Source organism: Lactuca virosa, chromosome 4, assembly GCF_052849685.1.
Source record: "Lactuca virosa cultivar CGN04683 chromosome 4, Lactuca_virosa_CGN04683_v6, whole genome shotgun sequence".
Taxonomy (NCBI): Eukaryota; Viridiplantae; Streptophyta; class Magnoliopsida; order Asterales; family Asteraceae; genus Lactuca; species Lactuca virosa.
Window position 1 is genome coordinate 168620299 of NC_136429.1, and position 19142 is coordinate 168639440.

Sequence of the window (19142 nt, forward strand, 5' to 3'; positions counted from 1 at the left end):
CTTGACCTTTCTGTCATAGAATTGGTACTCCACTTTCTTTCTCAGGTAAACAAAGTCTTTCTTTCTGTCTTTCCTTCTTTCTTCTTTCTTCTTTCTGTTTTTCTTCTTTCTGCTTTCTTCTTTCTATCTTCTTTCTTTCTTTCTTCTGATCGAGACTAGTTACATGAGGTTGCAATTAACCTTCTCCTTCTTGCTACAAACCAGGTGTGAACCTGGGTGCTCTGATACCAATTGTTGGTAATCAGCCCTTCTTTTAACCCACCTGCAACTATCGAATCTCATGTAACTTACACAACAACAAGGAAATATGGACTTCTTCTTACTGCTATATTACTTTCAAAAGAAAAACAAATTACACACTAAAACAAATGACAACCTAACCTATTTATAAACTATTGTACCTACAAAATAGGTTCATATCCTACCAGAAACGTAGGTATACAAGACTGAATAATCTCTGTAATTCCCATGCATATCGGTCAAAGCTATGACCCATTCTTTTTTTATTAAACTCAATCTTCCACATCAAGATTATATCCAACAAGAATTGAGGAGAGTAGAAAGGAAAGTACTATATCACAGCTCTGATGATACCATGTTTGGTATTATTTTCCCATGAATTAATATCTTGCATTAAACTTAAATATATACACAATACATAAGGGCTATAATGCGTTGTACATTGGGCTATACATACGCGCTAACTAAGATGTACAATATATACACTAATACTACAAGGTAAAGTACACGTGCAAGAAATCTATCTTTATTTATAGTATTTCATGTGGTACTTTTGTGAATTGCCATGCACTGAAATTGATTTTTCTTGTAAGCACGATTTATTATTAAATTGCCAAAGTGGTATGTTCATAACTATCATGTACACATGCCAATACATTTTTGTTGTCCCTTGAGATTGTGAAGTTATCATAAACCTCTCCATCGCTATTCTCCGTGTACTCAAATAGAAGTGAATAGTGATTTAACGCTATGAGTTTCACACATCCCCAGTCCCAATCTTTATACAAACTCCAAGTTGTATTAATCATGGCGAAGTGTGACAAATGACTCCCCCCCCTCCACCAACAACAACATGGATGGTTCCATTTATAGTACCAGAACAATGAGATCTCGCCAACTTCACACATTGATTCTACACTCGCACCAATGTTGGGTTAATCGGATATTAATTCAAGGGACATTTTAGGAAAGTTACTTATTTACATTTTATTTTATTGTTTACAACAAAAGTCACCTCTACCAATGACTTTATAGGAACAAAAACTAGTTGTTGCTATAGATCCACCCTATAGAAACAAAAATTAGTTGCAATAAGAGTTTAGGTATTTTTCATTTAGCCCCACCTTCAGGAAAAAAATTTTGTTGGAATATGATAAGCAGGAAATTTTCCCTCCTCTAAAAGTGATAGAAATTTTATAGAAACTAAATTTTATTGCTGTAGATTTAATTTTTCTGGTTTTTAATGAATTTATTTTTAAATAATATTCATTAATGAGATGAAAATTTATAGAAACGAAAAGTTGTTTTTACACCTAAACCTAAAGATAATTCCTTTGCTTTTTTTCACTTACGTCCAATAATCAGAAGGAGACGCCGACGAGCAAGTCGAAGGGAGCATCACCACTCAACGATCTCAGGCGAAGGAAGCACTACCCTCAACGAAACATCTTCATTATGTACTTCCCTCTTCTCCGGCATGATTTTCTTTCAACCCTTCTTCGCTTACACGTATATGAAAATCAGGAAGGTAAGACCGGAGACCAGGGCGAAGGAATCATCGCTGCTCAACTATCTCACACGAAGGAAGCACTGTCAGAGACGAAGCATCCCCGATAATTATTCTTCCCTCTTCTCCTACCTGCTTTTTCTTTCAACCATGTTTCACCGATTTGTTTCTATTCATGCTACCGAAATGCCAAAGCTTCTAATGTCTCGATTTCTAGTGCAAATTTTTATTTGATGTTCATGATTTCAATTTCTAGCAAAGCAACTTACAAGTTTTGGTACATCACTTCTAATTATACATACGAAGCAACTTATAGTGAAAAAAGTGTTGGTACACAACTTCTAGAACAAAAAGTGTTTAGTTTACTTAGCGTTTGCATAAAATTGTCGTATGTTTTATAATTACATATACATTGCTGATAGCTTTAGCTTTGGTGCCACAATACATAACTTTGATTTTAGGTTTTAACCATTTTAACTTTCATATAATGGTCATTGAGTTTTGGTAGAGTATTAGAATTTTGATTCACTAATTTGTACTTTTTGATACAATTGATTTTAATTTTGATTTTTTATACAATTGATCTAAATATATATGTTATAAGTCGTTTCCTTATACCTCTCTTATAGTGTGGCTTCGTGAATAAGGTCTACTATTGATTTGACTAACTTTATGTTATACATATAGTATTAATAGTCTCATATATATATATATATATATATATATATATATATATATATATATATATATATATATGGTGTATTTTAAAACCATTTAAAAATGAAAGGTTTAAATTTAATTATCTTGATTAACAATTAATTAATTAATCTTTTAAACCATCTTTGATTTAATATTTATCTTTTAATTAAACAATTAATTAAATTAATTAAATCATTTAAGAATTAAATAATTATCTTTAATTAGACTTTTAATTAATTAATCTATTTAATCTTAATCATTTTCTTATATTCAAACATTAGGGTTTAGGTTATCTAGTTTTAGTTGTTCAAATTTTAAGGCAATTAAAATGACAAATAATGAAACTAGGAAACCCTAGCAATTTTCGAAAAAGGCAAGGAAGCAAAGCAATTTTCGAAAACCCTAGAGGGCTAGGCATTTTCAATTTTGTTGGTTTCTTTTAAGGTTTCACAAATGTGCGTATTAAAGACTAAACCCTACGCTCTAATACCACTAATGGGTTTTCTAGATTACTTCTATGTACTTGCGGAATTTCACATAACAAGTATGGGCACATGCAACCTAGAAATATATGGCTTTTCTCATAATAGCAACATACTTTGAAAAACTAAATAACCCTAGCTAAAATCGAAAATTACAAAGTTTAGGTTACATACCTTTTGTTTTTTATCGCAAATAACAACAAACTTTGAAGAACCCTTCTTTGGAATGTTATCCCTAATAATGTGGAAGTCTCTAATATGTCACACCCAAACCCTAGGAAACCCTAGGATAGAAAAATAGAGAGAGAGAGAGAGAGAGAGAGAGAAAGGGGGGGATTTTCAAAATTTTCGTATGAATTATACAGGTTCTCAAGCCTTCTAAAGGTCCCTATTTATAGTTGCATGAAACCCTAATTTGAATTTAAAATAATAATATTTTAATCCAATTCTACTTTCCATATCAACTAAAGGAGGCTTCCAAAAATCCTAAAAGGGCTTCTCAAAACCGTCCCCTGTAGGGAGGTTCTACAATGCCTCCTTTATTTAACTATGAAATAATTACATTCTAAACCTTGTAACTTTAATTAATTCTAATTAATCTAGAACCATCAATTAAGATTCTTACTTTTTATTTACCATTTCTAATTAATATATTAATAATATAATATATTAATAAATCATTTATCTCTCTTAATATCAATCCAAGCTATTTCGTGGTTATATGAGGATAACTCAAAAAGAACTTTACTATTATTCACTCAATTATACCAATTTAGTCAAGACCTTAGAAAACTTAATCCAACATTTATTGCATCAAGTACACTATGTAAAGGTACCAAATTAATCAAAAGATTACCTGAGTTCAGATGCATCCTAGAATCTAGGTTTTACTAGTTTTAGCAACATACTTTAAATCAACCTAAAAGACGAATAAAATACTTACCTATTGATCCTTAGATCATGAGATGGGCATCTCTTGCAAAGGATGAAGATCCCAAATGAGAACTCCTCTAATGTATTCAGACCCAGGACTCCAAAAGCAAACAAGGAATAAACCCTATTAGGGTTAGGTTGAAAATTCAATAACCCTAGAGAGGGGTTATAAATTTTATCCAATGAGAATATAGAGAGAGGGGAGAACGAAATTGTGAAGCAAATATCATACAGGGTTTGATCCCTATCATCCCATTTATAAGGAGTTCAATAGTCCTTTAGGGGTTCAAACTCTTAGCGATTATCCTTACCATATTCAAAACCTGCCTTATTCTAAAATATCTTCTAGATGTTGTCCCTAACATCTTCAAAGAGGCTTCTGGAATATTCCAATTAATCTCTTGGGTTAATTAATATTCACGACCTTTAATTGATTAAAAACAATTTAATTAATTACCAAAAAAAATTTCTAATTAATTTATTAATTACTTCATAAATTAATAACTTGTTTTCTTGATTTCCTTAATACTATTTGTGTCATGAGGCCAACCCAAAAGGACCCTATTTTCATTTAGAAATATTACCAACTAGTTAATGAAATTGGGCAGCATTTCCAACAAGGTTTTGCATTCAAAAGATTGGTACCAAGGAGAATCCGGAAGACATGCTGACAAGGTCGTTGCCCAGAGAGAAGTTCAAGTTTTTCTTGGACTTGGTAGGTGCTCCCGGGAGTACGTTCTATTAGGGCATGATGGCAGGATGGGAGAGGAAGTTCTTGGTTTCTAGAATTATGTGGAGAATGCTCAAATCAAGGTGGAGATTGTTAAATGTGACTTCAGAATTAAAGACCTGAAATAAGAGTTTGAGCATTTAACAATTCGATAGAGCATCTAGATATTGAATGGAGCATCTAGAATTCAGTGGAGCATCTAAATATTGAAATGAGCATCTCGAATTAAATGGAGCATCTAGATATTCAATGGAGCATCTAGAATTCAATAGAGCATCTGGAGTTGAATGAAGCATTTGGAATCATAATTGAGCATTTGGAGTTGGGATGGATTATCGGACAGAAGACCGAAGCATCAGAAGAAACGGGAGCATCAGAAGAAACGACATGCACAGGGTGCGCCACTAAGTGACAACGTGTTCCATTGTTAGGAAAGGTGTGCAACCTTGTGGTCATGATACGTCATCTAGGTGATCCTAATGAGCTTTTGAGTGTTCATGTGTTGCTTATGTACTACTGGAAGGTTGATACTCCAACATGGCACATGTTGCACCATTGGTAACAATTATTGCGCCATTATCTTGGATAATGTACCCCTCTGTGAGGTGTGATAGTGTGTGTTCAAGGAAGTCCCAAGTTGCTCGGAAGTTGAAGGTGCTCAAGCTATTGTTCCTTTATGGAGCATGAGATGCCTTCATGACATCACGATGCGTTACATCAGCAGGGCTAGTGTTCATGTACTGTCTCTCAAGGTTGAAGATATTAGAAGCATTTGCATGATAGATTGTAATTGCTTGACACCTTTAATAGGCCTATGGATTAATGGACTTGGCCCATTAGGGTTTTAGGTTTGATCCATGGTTTATAAATAGGGATGCATGCTAAGTCATTAATTGTCGCACCATCGGCCGACGGCGGAAACGCCGAGCTGTACGACGTTAGAATGTTGGATCACATATATTGAACATACATTGAATAGTACAAAACAATATAAAACATAAATATCACTTCCATTATGGATAAAAACATTACATTAGAATGTATTTCTAGAATACTATAAGTTCTAACACAAAAATTAGGCATAATTATAACGATAACAAGTCTTTGGTTCCTTCGTCGATCAACCATTGCTTCCGAAGGTGCAATCTTCCATCACTCGGTTTCGTAGGAATAAATGTGGTTTTGAAAGGTCAACATAATGTTGGTGAGTTCACATGTTGTGTATATTATACTTTGAAAATACTTTTTGTATATAACTTTGTTGAGTTGTAAAAGTATTTTGATTCTCTGCTTTGAAGATGGTTTTCTACCATTCATAGGTACTAGGGTTTCCGTAATTCCCATTCATATTATATACTACTAGTATATCCATATCTTAGAGGTATACTAGGAAACGATTGCTTGTAAGAGTAGGGTAACCGAGAATGAACTCAATGTAGGTTAGTTGGATACAATCCAACCTTTTCTTATATAACTATATACTAATGATGTGAACAGAGTTTCAATGTTTTATTGTATAATTATAATTATATTTAAATAGATATCCTGAGTAAAGCCAACTCGCGGAGTGATGATATTACCATTTTTTTCGAGTTGAGTGACAACATAACATACTACATTTATCTGTTTGGAATCGGGTGTATTAATGACATAATATTATACTATTATCCATTTAAGTTGAGCGTAGTGACGACATAATATGTTTCTATTATCCATTTGAGTCGAGTGTAGCGGCGACATAATATACTTCTATTATTTGTTTAGATTATTCAGCTAGGGGATGAATCGTGTCTTAACTAAAACTTGTTTGTGGGAGCCTCCCCTGGCCGATCGCGTTTTTGTTCCTTGTTGTATTTACACGAGATACTTACTATATATATATATATATATATATATATATATATATATATATATATATATATATATATATATATATATATATATATATATATATATGTAACGCCCGTGTTTCTGGGCTAGGCATTAATGTTGATGTAATAGTCTAGGTTAACCTTTGTAACTCATTTTGAAATAATAAGGATGTATTATTTGAGTATTATGTGTTTTATGCTTAATTATGTGGCTTAATTGAATTAAGAATAAAAATAAGCGTCAAAATGAAATGTTAGATAAACCCGATATCTATGAAGGATGTGGTAGTGGTCGTGACGAGGTTTCCGAATATATAAAGAATGTCGAAATCTGAGTTATAACGAAGAAGTTATGATCTGTCGAAGTTTCGCGACAGAACCGGCACGACGCTGAATGATGTAAAATATGAATTTACGATAGAGCGATATCTAGCCTTAGAGATCTAAACGAAAGTCGTAGAATACGTTAAACCGAGAGCGTGCATAAAAAGAATGCCCAAATCTGACTTCGTATGAGGAAGTTATGATTTTTCTAAGTTTCAACTTAGTAGTATGCAGCCCGAAACTCGAGATTGATATCGAGTGATATTTAGCCAAAACTATCTAAATTAGAATCGAAGATCTCATCGATAGTAGTCCAACGGTAAAAAGATAGACGAAAACGGACGTCAGACGAAGAAGTTATGAATTTCGAACGGAGTTTTCCTGTCCCGGCCTACTAAAAATAATATATTAATAATATATTAAATTTAAAGTCAAAATTAGCCAATGGAGTCTAACCGAGAGTTGTAGAGCATAATCTCACCTACGTGTGGATATAAAGAACGTCGAAAACGGAGCTCGTATGCGAAAGTTATGAATTTCTGAAGTTCGGGGTGCGAACCCCGATACTGTGTCAGAGTTCACGACGTGAATACAGTGTTCACGACGTGAACTCAGTGATTTGACCTTTCAGAGCCTGTCAGACGCAACATGTGATGACGCATGCAGTGACGACTAAGTTCACGACGTGAGAACTTAAAATTCACGACGTGAGAGCTGAAAAATGGCCCTATAAATAGAAATCAAGGGTCAGCCGATTTTGGTTGCTCCTCCCTTACTCTCCCACTCCCGATACTCTCTCTAAGCCCTATTTTAACCCCCCGAAGCCCCGGTATCATCCCGAGACCCGAAGCAAGTCCCGAAGCCCCGAAGATCCCGAGAAGTGCAATTCCCGAGCCGAAGCTCTGCCAGCGAGAAGCCAATTTTTGTGAAGATCTTCCAGATCTACCGAAGAATACTACTTCTACAAGCCGTAGTGCTGTCCGATCATCTTCTGATCAAGTGAGTGTGTAGTTACTTTCTTCTAACACATAATTTGAAGTATTTGATACGAAATACGTGTTATGTGTATATGTTTATATGTGTGAATGTATATTCACTTTCTTCTATCTCATAGATATGATTTATTCTCTATGAAATATGTGTTATGTGTATGTGTCTCATCTGTTGTTTGGAATATGTATTGAATGAGAATGCTATACAAGTTCTAAACTATGTATAAAAATATATATTTTTATCTACTAATATGTTGGGTATAACATGGGTAGATAGTTGATGTGTGATAAACAGATGAGAGGCCTCGATGTTGTTATTGTTGATCTAGTTATCCAGCGGAGTATGGATAATGACCACGGACACTTTCTAGACAGTCCTGTGGAACGCTAGCAGGCTCATAACCTGTATGTGTTGTGAACGATGTGTTCACCGGTGTACTCTATCCCCCTCATGGTTGCCTTAGGACTTTTATTGCTGAGGAAACCCCTCGCGGTAAAGTCCATCCCGATGAAATTCCTAGATTAGGTCCCTTGAGATAGATGTTGTTTTAGGGACGTAAAGTGAGGATAACGGGAATGGGTAATCGGGTTATTGTTGGTTGGTGAAATTAAATATAATTATTTGTTGTGGGTTGAAAACCCTATATGCTCACCAGGCTCCCAAGCCTGACCCACTCAGTTTTGTTGTATTACAGGTAGTGGCGCGAAAGCATAAGTTGGATGACTTATCAAGATCTTTTGATATTAGACCAATTGTTATATGTAACTGTTGTATGGTCTATCTTTTGTTGTTTATGCTTTTGGTCTGTTTATCGGAACATGACATCCCGAATATTGTTATATAATGAAAATGCATCTCTTGATGAAATGCTTTGATAAACTTTATTTTATCATATTTTGTTTTGGGAACAAATTTCGCAGCTCTTTTAAATCAATGGATTTACTCTGAAATTATTTTAAAAACATAAATTGAAACCGGTCTTTTCTAGCCGTGATTTTGGGATGTCACAATATATATATATATATATATATATATATATATATATATATATATATATATATATATATATATATATATATATATATATATACTAGTGAACTAAAGGCCATGCTTACGAAGGGTAATTTTGAAATTTTAAAAACGACATGCAATGTTTGGTTTTAAAGGCTTTCCTTTGTTGATTTTGTCGAAGCTGATATATATTGTGCGGATAAGTTTTTCGATACTTTGGGTTATGACGCTTTATAGAATCATTTTCTAGCAATTACAAGTGACTACTTCCATATTAGTTCATTTTATAGCATTGTATTTTAAAAATCTAATAGTTTTCCGCAATTACACAATTAAATGTAAGATTTCCCTGATCAAAAAATTTAAAAATTAGCCAATATTAATCTCATTTCTTTAATCTGATTGTAGAACTTTGTATCATTCAAGTGGGGTCAATATTAGGTCATTTTATTTGCTTTCTTTGATTAAAAAGAATATATTGTTTAGACAGAAACATGTGCATTGATGTTAGCATTGGTGATTGGTCTAATCTTGGATGTTTGAATTCTCTTCCATTCTTAAGAATTATGTTCAATCTGAAGCTCCAAATGATCGGAGTATTAGAATTGAGGAAATTTTTTATTATTTGCATATATTTTTAACTGAATGTACACTCACTTTTCCCTTTCTATTTTTCTATCAAACTTTAGTGTGTGTGGGCCAATTTGTTCAGAACTTTCCAAGACCGGAAGAAAATCGGCTCATAGGTATGTCGATTTCTCCCCTCTTTCCGCATCATTCATGCTATAAGTACATTGCTATTATAACAGAGGAATTCTAAACATTGTTATTATAAGTGAGGAACAAGTATGTAGCTATTATCGGTAAGAACATGAAAGTACATTGCTATATTTGGCAAGGAAATTAAAGTGCATCGCTATTACAAGTAAAGGCCATTCCTATTTCTTGCAATTCAAATTGAATTCTTTCTCGAGTTATTAGCTTTACATTCCATTCTTTCATGCCAAGTATAGAATGGCATTAAATAGCGTCATATGTATTGAATTCTCTCTATCTCTCATCGCTTACCCCTTCCTTCCGATAAAAACCACATGTTCATGATTGCCAATCATGTCAAGAAACCCTATGTATATATGTAATTAGCAATAAATAGTTAATGTCAGAAATACAACATTACATTATGTAAGAACATGTCGGCATTCGGTCATAAAACTTGTTATCTTACCAAATTATGGTCAGTCATTCCATCAATTAAGGACACGTACAGGGGTGAATGTAATTTACACAATTTGTAAAAAAAAAAAGATTCAAAAAGCTTATATTTTATTTTAATAGCTTTATCTTCATAACAAACTCATAAGAGCTATAAACAAAATAAAAAAAATAGACACAAATGAAAAATGCCAGGTAGCTTCAATATATATACCCAAGAACCACAGGTAACTGAATTTAAATTATTAAACCATCACATCTACAAACTTCGATTGCTTTTTCTACAAGGTTCTTTTTTGACTCAAATGGTTTCTTAGTTGCAGTAGACTCTCTTCAAACTGGAAACCAGCAACAGAGGCATAGCAGAAAAATGTGACACCATTAGTTAATTTTTAATCACTTAAAAACTTACTTTTTAAAAGATGATCCAAAATTTAAGAACTATATTCATATTTGACTTTAGCAAGCCAATTTTCTTGATAACGTGATAGCAGATTCTTCATGAACAAAAGACACTTCGACCATGACATATAATTTCACCTGTTGAGAGAGAGAGAGAGAGACAGAGAGAGAAAATGTGGACCAGGAGTATGCTTGTGTTAGAAATCAAGTGATTATCACTTTTAATTGAGAAAATAAATTGACAAAATCTAAACCTACACTACATATTGGTTCAACCTGCTAGGGACACAAGTTTAACCCAATCAAGCCTTTTAGAGTTTTATTGTCAATCTATTGAGTAAGAGCATAGAAATAAGCAGAGCTTCTTTTGAGTATAGGCTAGTGACGACCATTCTGCAATTAACTAAGAAGCGGTAACTTACCTGATGGGAAATGAAAGAAGATATGCAGAATGGAAGAACATAGCCAAAAAAAATTGTGCATGTTGGATTCCAAAACCAATTTTCATCACTCAGTTATACATTTATATATTTTCTATTCATTTTTCTACTGTTGTCTACAACAAAATAAAAATCAATGCACTAATTCAGGAAAGGAAAAAAATGAACAATATTATAATTTTTGTCAAAGGAGTTAATCAAGCAAGAGCGAGAGAGCATCATTATCGTCGTGTGATAGAAAGCTTCAGTTTTAACCAAAGCAAAATAAGAAACGCATTTGAAAAAGTGGAGATAATACCTTCTTGCAAGGGAGCACAGAGGCTAAGAAATAGACGCAATCGGGGATACGCTTCTTCAATTTCTTAAAACAGAAAAACTAAAGTAATTACAAATTGAGAAAGAGAAAATGGGAAAAATAAATTACCTTAATTTAAGCTTCCATGGCATTGATTTGTCATTAGTCACGGTCTTTAGAATAAATTGTGTCTTTACCAGGCCCTTCCCTTTCGTCCTCTTCAACATCAATCACGAAGCAACAAAACCCTAGAGAGAAAAAGAGTAACTGAATCGTATTGAGCAGTGGTAGAAACATTATCGGAAGAAGGAGATGTGAGTGCGAGGCAAAACGATTGAGAGGCACAGAAAAAACAAATACTTACGCCTTAGTTCCCTAGTTTTTTTGCAAATTCATTAAAGGAAAGGGAAAGAAAATTTTTACAAGGGAGATGAAAGAAAATATTTATTATTTCGTGTTCCCGAGTTCGAAGGAAATGAAAGGAAAATTTTAAGTTTTGTGTTCCCGAGTTAGGAGGGAAAAGAAAAATAAAACTTGAAATTTTCATTCCCCTCACTTTCTTCCCAAATCCGCCCAATTTGGGAGGAAATTTTGGAAGGAAAATATGGCTCCAAAATCCTTCCCCTCCCCTCACTTTCCTTCCATTTATGAAAGTCGGGATCACGGTTTTCCTTCGACGCCCCTCACTTTTTCTCTGTATCCTCCCATTTCTCTCCTTAAGTACAACTCGGGAACAAGGCGTAATCCTAAAGAAAACAAATAACTAAAAACATATGACATTATACAGACTTATATATAGAATAAACATGGATTCGGCGTGAAGAGGGAGTCATAAGGGTGACTCATCCGCAATCAAGAGGAGGTGGCGGTAAAAGGGGATCCAAGAGTGGCAAGCAACTTAGGGGAAACATTGTTGCCAAAAAGGAAAACCCATGCCCAAGTCTTCTACCTCATGGTGAGGTCAGGCTGACCGGAAGCAAGCAGGCAAAGACCTATATTGTTGTTGGTGATTTTAGTGTCACCACGTCATTTAAGTAACTAGAACTAACATGTGAGCTAAGGGTCTTCATAATTTGTACTCTAATATATTTACGGGGGTTGTGCGGAGTTCACACATGTATAAGATCGAATTAGAAGCTGGTTCGACGACTAGTCGGGGTCCGGGAGCAGCGCCCCTGGGTCCGGGGTTTCCAAAGGGGTTGCGCCCCTTTGGCGAAGTCTAGGGGCAGCGCCCCTAGCAGGGTCCAAGGGGCAGAGACCCTGGCTGGGGTCCCGCTAGTTTTGGTAACCCTAAATCCTCATTAAATCCGGATTATCATGACTTGCTTCCATAGAAACTAATGACGGCCCAACCCTAATGAAACCCTAATATCGTTTATTATATAAACGTCTCTTCTTTTCAGAAGAGGGTGACGTTCTTAAGCTATCGTTTTCATCCTACACTCAGAATCCTCTAGCATATTGGCTTGCGATTTCTGTGCCTAGAATCGTAAGTGTCCACTTGGATTATCCTAGGCTGAATTTCTTGTAACCCAGACATAGGGTAGAAATATCAGTTCGGAAAGTGATATCACGATCCAAGTTGGTATCCAGATCTCCACCAAAAACCCTATATTTTCCTCACATACATCAGCAGCCAAACGATGTCGTTTCTAGAATCCTAAGTCTAATCAGGTTAATGTAGGGCTGAGCGGAGTTTAAGCACATAGCCTTGATGATTAAGGAGTGGATGAGTGGTCGGTGGGAAGCTCCTTATCGACGTAAACATCTTAATCTTGCAAAACATGGTTTATATATATATATATATATATATATATATATATATATATATATATAAGTTATGGTGTTTTGCGTAGCCGGGTATTTGGACAGAGTAACCACTAGGTACTAAACTTTATCCAAAGGTTGACTATATTAACAACTAGGTGTGAGACCCATGTATTACATGGGTTTATTTAAAAAGAAATTAAATATGAAATTTTAACAATTTGAAAAGTTTGAATTTATAAGAAAAATGAGAAAAAGTTTGAATTATTAAAATTAATGAGGCTTTAATGTATTGAATACATTACATATATAAACCATTTCTAATAAATACCTTACATATATATTACCTTACATATTAAATGTGAAATTTTAATTTAATAAAATGAAAAATACAATAAAATGACAAGTGGAAAATAGAAAATTTTAAAAAAATAGAAAAATGTCATGTGTCCAAATGAAGGACAAGAGGACATGTGGCAAAAAGTTTTTGTATTTATTAGGTAGGATTAGAGTATCAGTGTTTCGTGGCAACTGGCCAGCGTAACAACTAGATATGATATTTTCTATATGCGTGATTCAGTATAACAACTAGGCATAATATTATCTTTAAAAGTTTGGCAGAGTATATGTCGACATAATATCATCCTAATGTTATGAGCATAATTATCTAACTAATATTATACAATTAGTAATAACTATGAAACATTTTTAATTTAACATGTATCCCCCCCTCTCCTGGAAAAGGTGTAGAAAATGGAGTCGTGAACTCACCATTGAAGCGTGAAACCGTTGATGTAGGATTGAATTCGAAAGCCCAGAACTTGGGAGTCGCTCGGAAATCAGTGGCATGACAATTGAGAGATAGAGATGTGTGTTTTTGGGGTGTGAGGAACTGAATGTCGGAACCTGCTATTTATAGCCAAATTTTGAGTACACACCACGCAATTGAACGTGAGCCATAGGAAGCTACCACGTGTTGCCCTCTCCTCGTGCCATGTCATCATGTATCCTGACGAATCGAGTGTCAGGTGTGCGTGGGTGCATGCGAGCTCAAAAAATCAACTTCAATAATTTGTAACGCTCGCATACGAGATCCGTTTTTAACGACTCTTATATATTCGTGTAAGTCTCGACATACTACAACTTTCCTTTTTGTCATTTTGGCTAATTCCAACTTTCGTTTTTTGACTATATAATATAACCATTATAATTTTATAAAAATCATAACTCTCCATTACATGTTCCGTTTTAGGCGTTCTTTGCCTCAAAATTCATACTCTAAGTAGTACTACGTTTCTCCTTTTGGTGACTTCTGCCAAAAGTCAATCGTTCTTCAAGTAGTTTTTAACGTTGTAACTTTGTTTGTGCGGTTGATTTCTATATCTTAGGAAAAATCATATCTAATTCATATGGAGTCAGATTTCTAGGAAATTTATCCGGGATCGTGTCGTTGCATACTTTTTAAATATATAAAACTTATATATGTTGGTATGACTTTTTGCGTGCAATATTTTTAGCTATTATGGATGTTTTTGCTTATAGTGGGTTCTGAAATTTGACTAATTCTATAAATTTAGACTGTCATATTTGCGTTTGTCACGTGACAATTTTTGGAATTGTCACATTAGTTGATATCTTTATATCTTGAATCCTTGGTGAGTATGTCTAATCTCTGTTGAATTGTACTTGTAATCTCTATTTGGGAACTCCTGATTAAGAATACTCCATCATGCTCGTGGATATAGGTCACCTTTATCGAATCACGTAAATATTATGTCTTTGTGTGTGTGTATGTGTGGTTTAGTGAGTTGTCCACTTTACATCCTAACAATTAGTATTAGAGCTTGGCAAATGGCATTAGATTTGTTATGATTCTTAACAAATGACATTTGATTCATAAAATCCATATATAGTCTTTTATCCATTTAGTCCTTGGCATGTGCTATACCTTAGTTGTGGACAAGGAAGGTATTGGTTGTAATGTTTCACTCCTTCCAACTAGTAGTACATCCGAATAAGGTTAAAATATAGCAAACTATCTCTTCATCAAGTCACCATCATAATCTGAGTCTATATAGTCAACCAAACCATTGCTATATTATCTAGCATAATAATCTACACATATATTGGACGTTTATTTCAAGTATCACATAATCCGCTTAATTGCTTCCTATGGGCCTTCCCAAAACATACATAAGACATCAAATAGCACTCAAAAATTGAACTTTACGCATGTAACGTTTATCCACACTTTAAAATCTGATTTATCAATTTTAACGTTCACTTAAGAGTCTTCTAAATAATCTTGAAAGTTTCCTAAAAGTCATCCACTATCCAAAACACCTTTGATGAACTTGCCACACCATTTTCCTGAATTTGAAAAATTACTCATAAACTTGCATATCATACTAATTGCATGATCCATATCAGGTCTAAGTACATACCAAAACATACATAAGACATCAAATAGCACTCAAAAATTGAACTTTACGCATGTAACGTTTATCCACACTTTAAAATCTGATTTATCAATTTTAACGTTCACTTAAGAGTCTTCTAAATAATCTTGAAAGTTTCCTAAAAGTCATCCACTATCCAAAACACCTTTGATGAACTTTACACATATAAAATCTGATTTATCAATTTTAACGTTCACTTAAGAGTCTTCTAAATAATCTTGAAAGTTTCCTAAAAGTCATCCACTATCCAAAACACCTTTGATGAACTTGCCACACCATTTTCCTGAATTTGAAAAAGCACATTTATATTACAAAATCGCAAAAAAAAACTCTATTCAGAAATGAATCATGTTACAAGCGGTAATGAAAGATATACAATCAATAGTGAATAAAATATATTACAGACCTACTCTTATAATGTTTCCTAAACTTTTCAATACATTAGCACGGAATCCATAAAAATTATACAAAAAACAAGAGAAAACTTGGCAGATGAATGGAAAAGAATAACAATATCGATAAAATAACTTTAAATTTTCATAACAAAATACAACAAACAATCAAAAATTCATAATTCATGATCAGGTTCTCCACTTGCAACCAAGATTTTCACAAAGTTGATAAGAGAACCAAGTAAAGATGCGAGAATAAATAAAAGGGTTGAAAAAAAAAAGAAATTTTTGTTACCTGGTGATGCACGAATCGATTTCTTTTCCTACACAGAACTGATGATATAGAAAAATCAATTAGAAAGCAAAGAGTGGATCGGGAATTGAGAAAAACAACGTAAACGATTTTTTATTACCTTTCTAGATCTCTCGTTGAACCCTCTCGAGCTCAGTCCTCTGTTTTCCCTTTTTAGAACAAATGGAACCCAGAAAAACCAATATGAAAATACCCATATATCATTGAGTTTTAGACACCAGATCTCTCTCACACATTTCATCAAACAGCTTCCGTGCATTATCTTTTCCTTTAAATCAGATTACAACTTTGTGTAGCTATTTTTTTCCATCGATTATAAGGGTCGGTATGAGATCAAGTAGAACTAATAAATAAAGGGTTGATGTATAAATGAAGAACAAGGTTCTGTTCACTCACCAAGAAATCATCCTGGTCGTCGTCGGTAGCCCTCATTCCGTTGTACTTTGTTAATAACAATGCAGATCAGTCATCGATGAATGTGCTAATCTGAACAAACTCCTTGATTGTTTCTTCAATATCTCGAAGCAGTCTCCCCCATTAACCCTTATTCTGCTTATTTTTTTCACGATGACGATGGCGCAAAGACATAGGGTAGCAACGAGAAGATAAGAAGAGAGGGAAGCAAAAATATGCTAGTGATGAAATTTAGATGAGGGAGGAGGGACGATGATTGTTGTGACAGATTGTGTTCTGAGATAAAGATGGTAGCGTGCCCTAGATTTCAAAGAGAGATGAAGAGAGTTATCGGAAATTAAAGGAAATATGTGAGTGATTGAGAGGTTATAAGAATTATTTAATGTTTCTAAAGCTATAATTACTGTAATACCCTTTTCACCATTTCAAAGATACACTTTAATACCAATAAATTTCAGAATTTACGTAAATGGTCCGCCTGATAATAGCCTTAGATTTGAATATTTAGATGATCTAGATCTGTTATCGCGTTCTCAACCTTTTAGGTGTTCTCATTTGATCCTACTCCTATATATATATATATATATATATATATATATATATATATATATATATATATATATATATGAAAAACATGCAACAACCCTGCTCCTCCATCCCTCCAAATCTACGTGCCCAATATCTTCTTCTCTGCAACCAAATCCATTAGTTTGAACTCACTTTTCACTTTAGCTTTCAAATCATCAATTTCAGTCATATTCTTATCTATAATTAGCATGTCATTCATGTATAGCAACATATATATATATATATATATATATATATATATATATATATATATATATATATATATATATATATATATAATTAGAGAATTTCTTCAAGTAGACATAATTATCAAATTGGTTTCGATCATAGCCATGAGAAGTCATAAATAAATCAAACTTTTTGTAGCGTAGTGTTGGAGTCTGTTACAAACCAAAACGAGATTTTTTTCAATAAGCATACATGATCGTTCTTGATAAGAAAACCCTCTAGCTGAGATATATAACTCTTATCTTCCAAATTACCATGTAAGAATGTAGTTTTGACATCAAGTTGTTCAAGCTCCAAATTAAATGCACTCACCATGGCCAATAGAACAATATCTTTTTTTTTTTGCTTCACAACAACCAAGAAAACTTCATTTTAGTCAATCCCTTATTTCTGTGAGAACCCCTTTTCCACCACTCGTGCTTCGAATCTCATTGGTTTAAGTCCAAGAATTCCTTCTTTCATTTTAAAGACTCATTTGAATCCTACTAGTTTTGTTCCCTTTGGTAATTGTACTAGATCTCATGTTTCAGTTTTCTCTACCGATCACATTTTTTTATTTATTTCCACCAACCAATTTGATGTTTGTTTACTAGCAATAGCCTCTTTATATGATCTCGCCTCATCTTAACCAATATTCTCTCTAACTATCAAATATATGTAGACAAATGTTGTAAAACTCAGCCAAGTACTTGGAATTAGGTATATGTATGGCGGTTTTCCGAGTACTCCCCACTTAAACCGAGTACTTTCTACGTGCGAGTATACCAGACCAAACCTCTTAAGGATTTTTCAAATAAGTTGTAGTTGATGAGGGATCTATTTACCAAATATCAAGTAGTATTCGCTGTTTTGCCCCGAAATTGCTTCGATGGACCATCGTATATGCACATACATCTTGTATATTGGATTGGTAATTGGTTCATCCGTTTTGGAACCCTATTTTATTATGGTGTGTATCATACAATATGGTGTCTCACTATACCTTCCTTCGTGTAGTAGTAATCAAATGGTGCAGTGTAAAACTTAAATCCAATATATGTGTCTTGACTTGTTTCCCTACGTGTTTTTCAACCACAATCTTCAACTCTTTGAACTGTCCAAACATTTTTTTTTGTTTTCAGATAATACAAATAGACCTTTTTTGAGTAGATGTCAATAAAAATCATGAAATATGAGCATCAACCATGTGATTTCACTAGAGAATGACCTCATAAATTTGATTGAACATAGTCGACGTTTTTTGTGGTTGTATTTTGACTAGAATAGAATTTCACCACGTGTTACTTTTGTTTAACACAAGCTTCGCATAACTTTATGTTTCAAGTTACGTCTCCACCAATCATTCATTGTTTATTTAAGATCAACATTTACTTCTCGCTCATTGTTCCTGTTACCCCGAACTGTCTTCTAGAAAATATATTTCATGTTGCAGTTTCCCTTTCATCACCACGATAGCACCATTTGAGACTTATACTCAATCTTATTCACTAGAGTAATCAAATTCTTCCAAATATTAGAAATTAACTAATTAGGTATGTGTACAAGTACATCCAGGTGTTTATAGTGTATAGCTTCGGGCCTAATTCGGGTTTCTTCTCTTGAATTCGGGTTGGGTCATATATCTACTCAACACATTAAATTTGAAGTCATAGTCTAGCGCATCAAAACACTTTAAATTGAAATATATTTTTTTACCTTGTTCTGGTAAAGTATAATTTATTAGTATAATTTAAAGTATAATTTATTAGTCAAACTGTTTTATCAAAATTAAGTTTACAAATATTTATATCTACTTTAAGTACTCTCGACCCAAATTTCAAATTAGTCTTTTCCTATCGAGCA

The 19142-nt window shown here is 33.7% G+C and overlaps 1 long non-coding RNA gene across 1 annotated transcript; it reads right to left on the reverse strand.

Annotated features, from left to right (window-relative positions):
• Positions 1–10096: 10096 nt before the first annotated feature.
• LOC145107712 (uncharacterized) lies at positions 10097–11488 on the reverse strand. Its single transcript, XR_013707935.1, has 2 exons — positions 11269–11488; positions 10097–11205 (listed from the first exon to the last, which is right to left on the reverse strand). It is a non-coding gene; the product is annotated as an uncharacterized LOC145107712 (long non-coding RNA).
• Positions 11489–19142: the final 7654 nt, after the last annotated feature.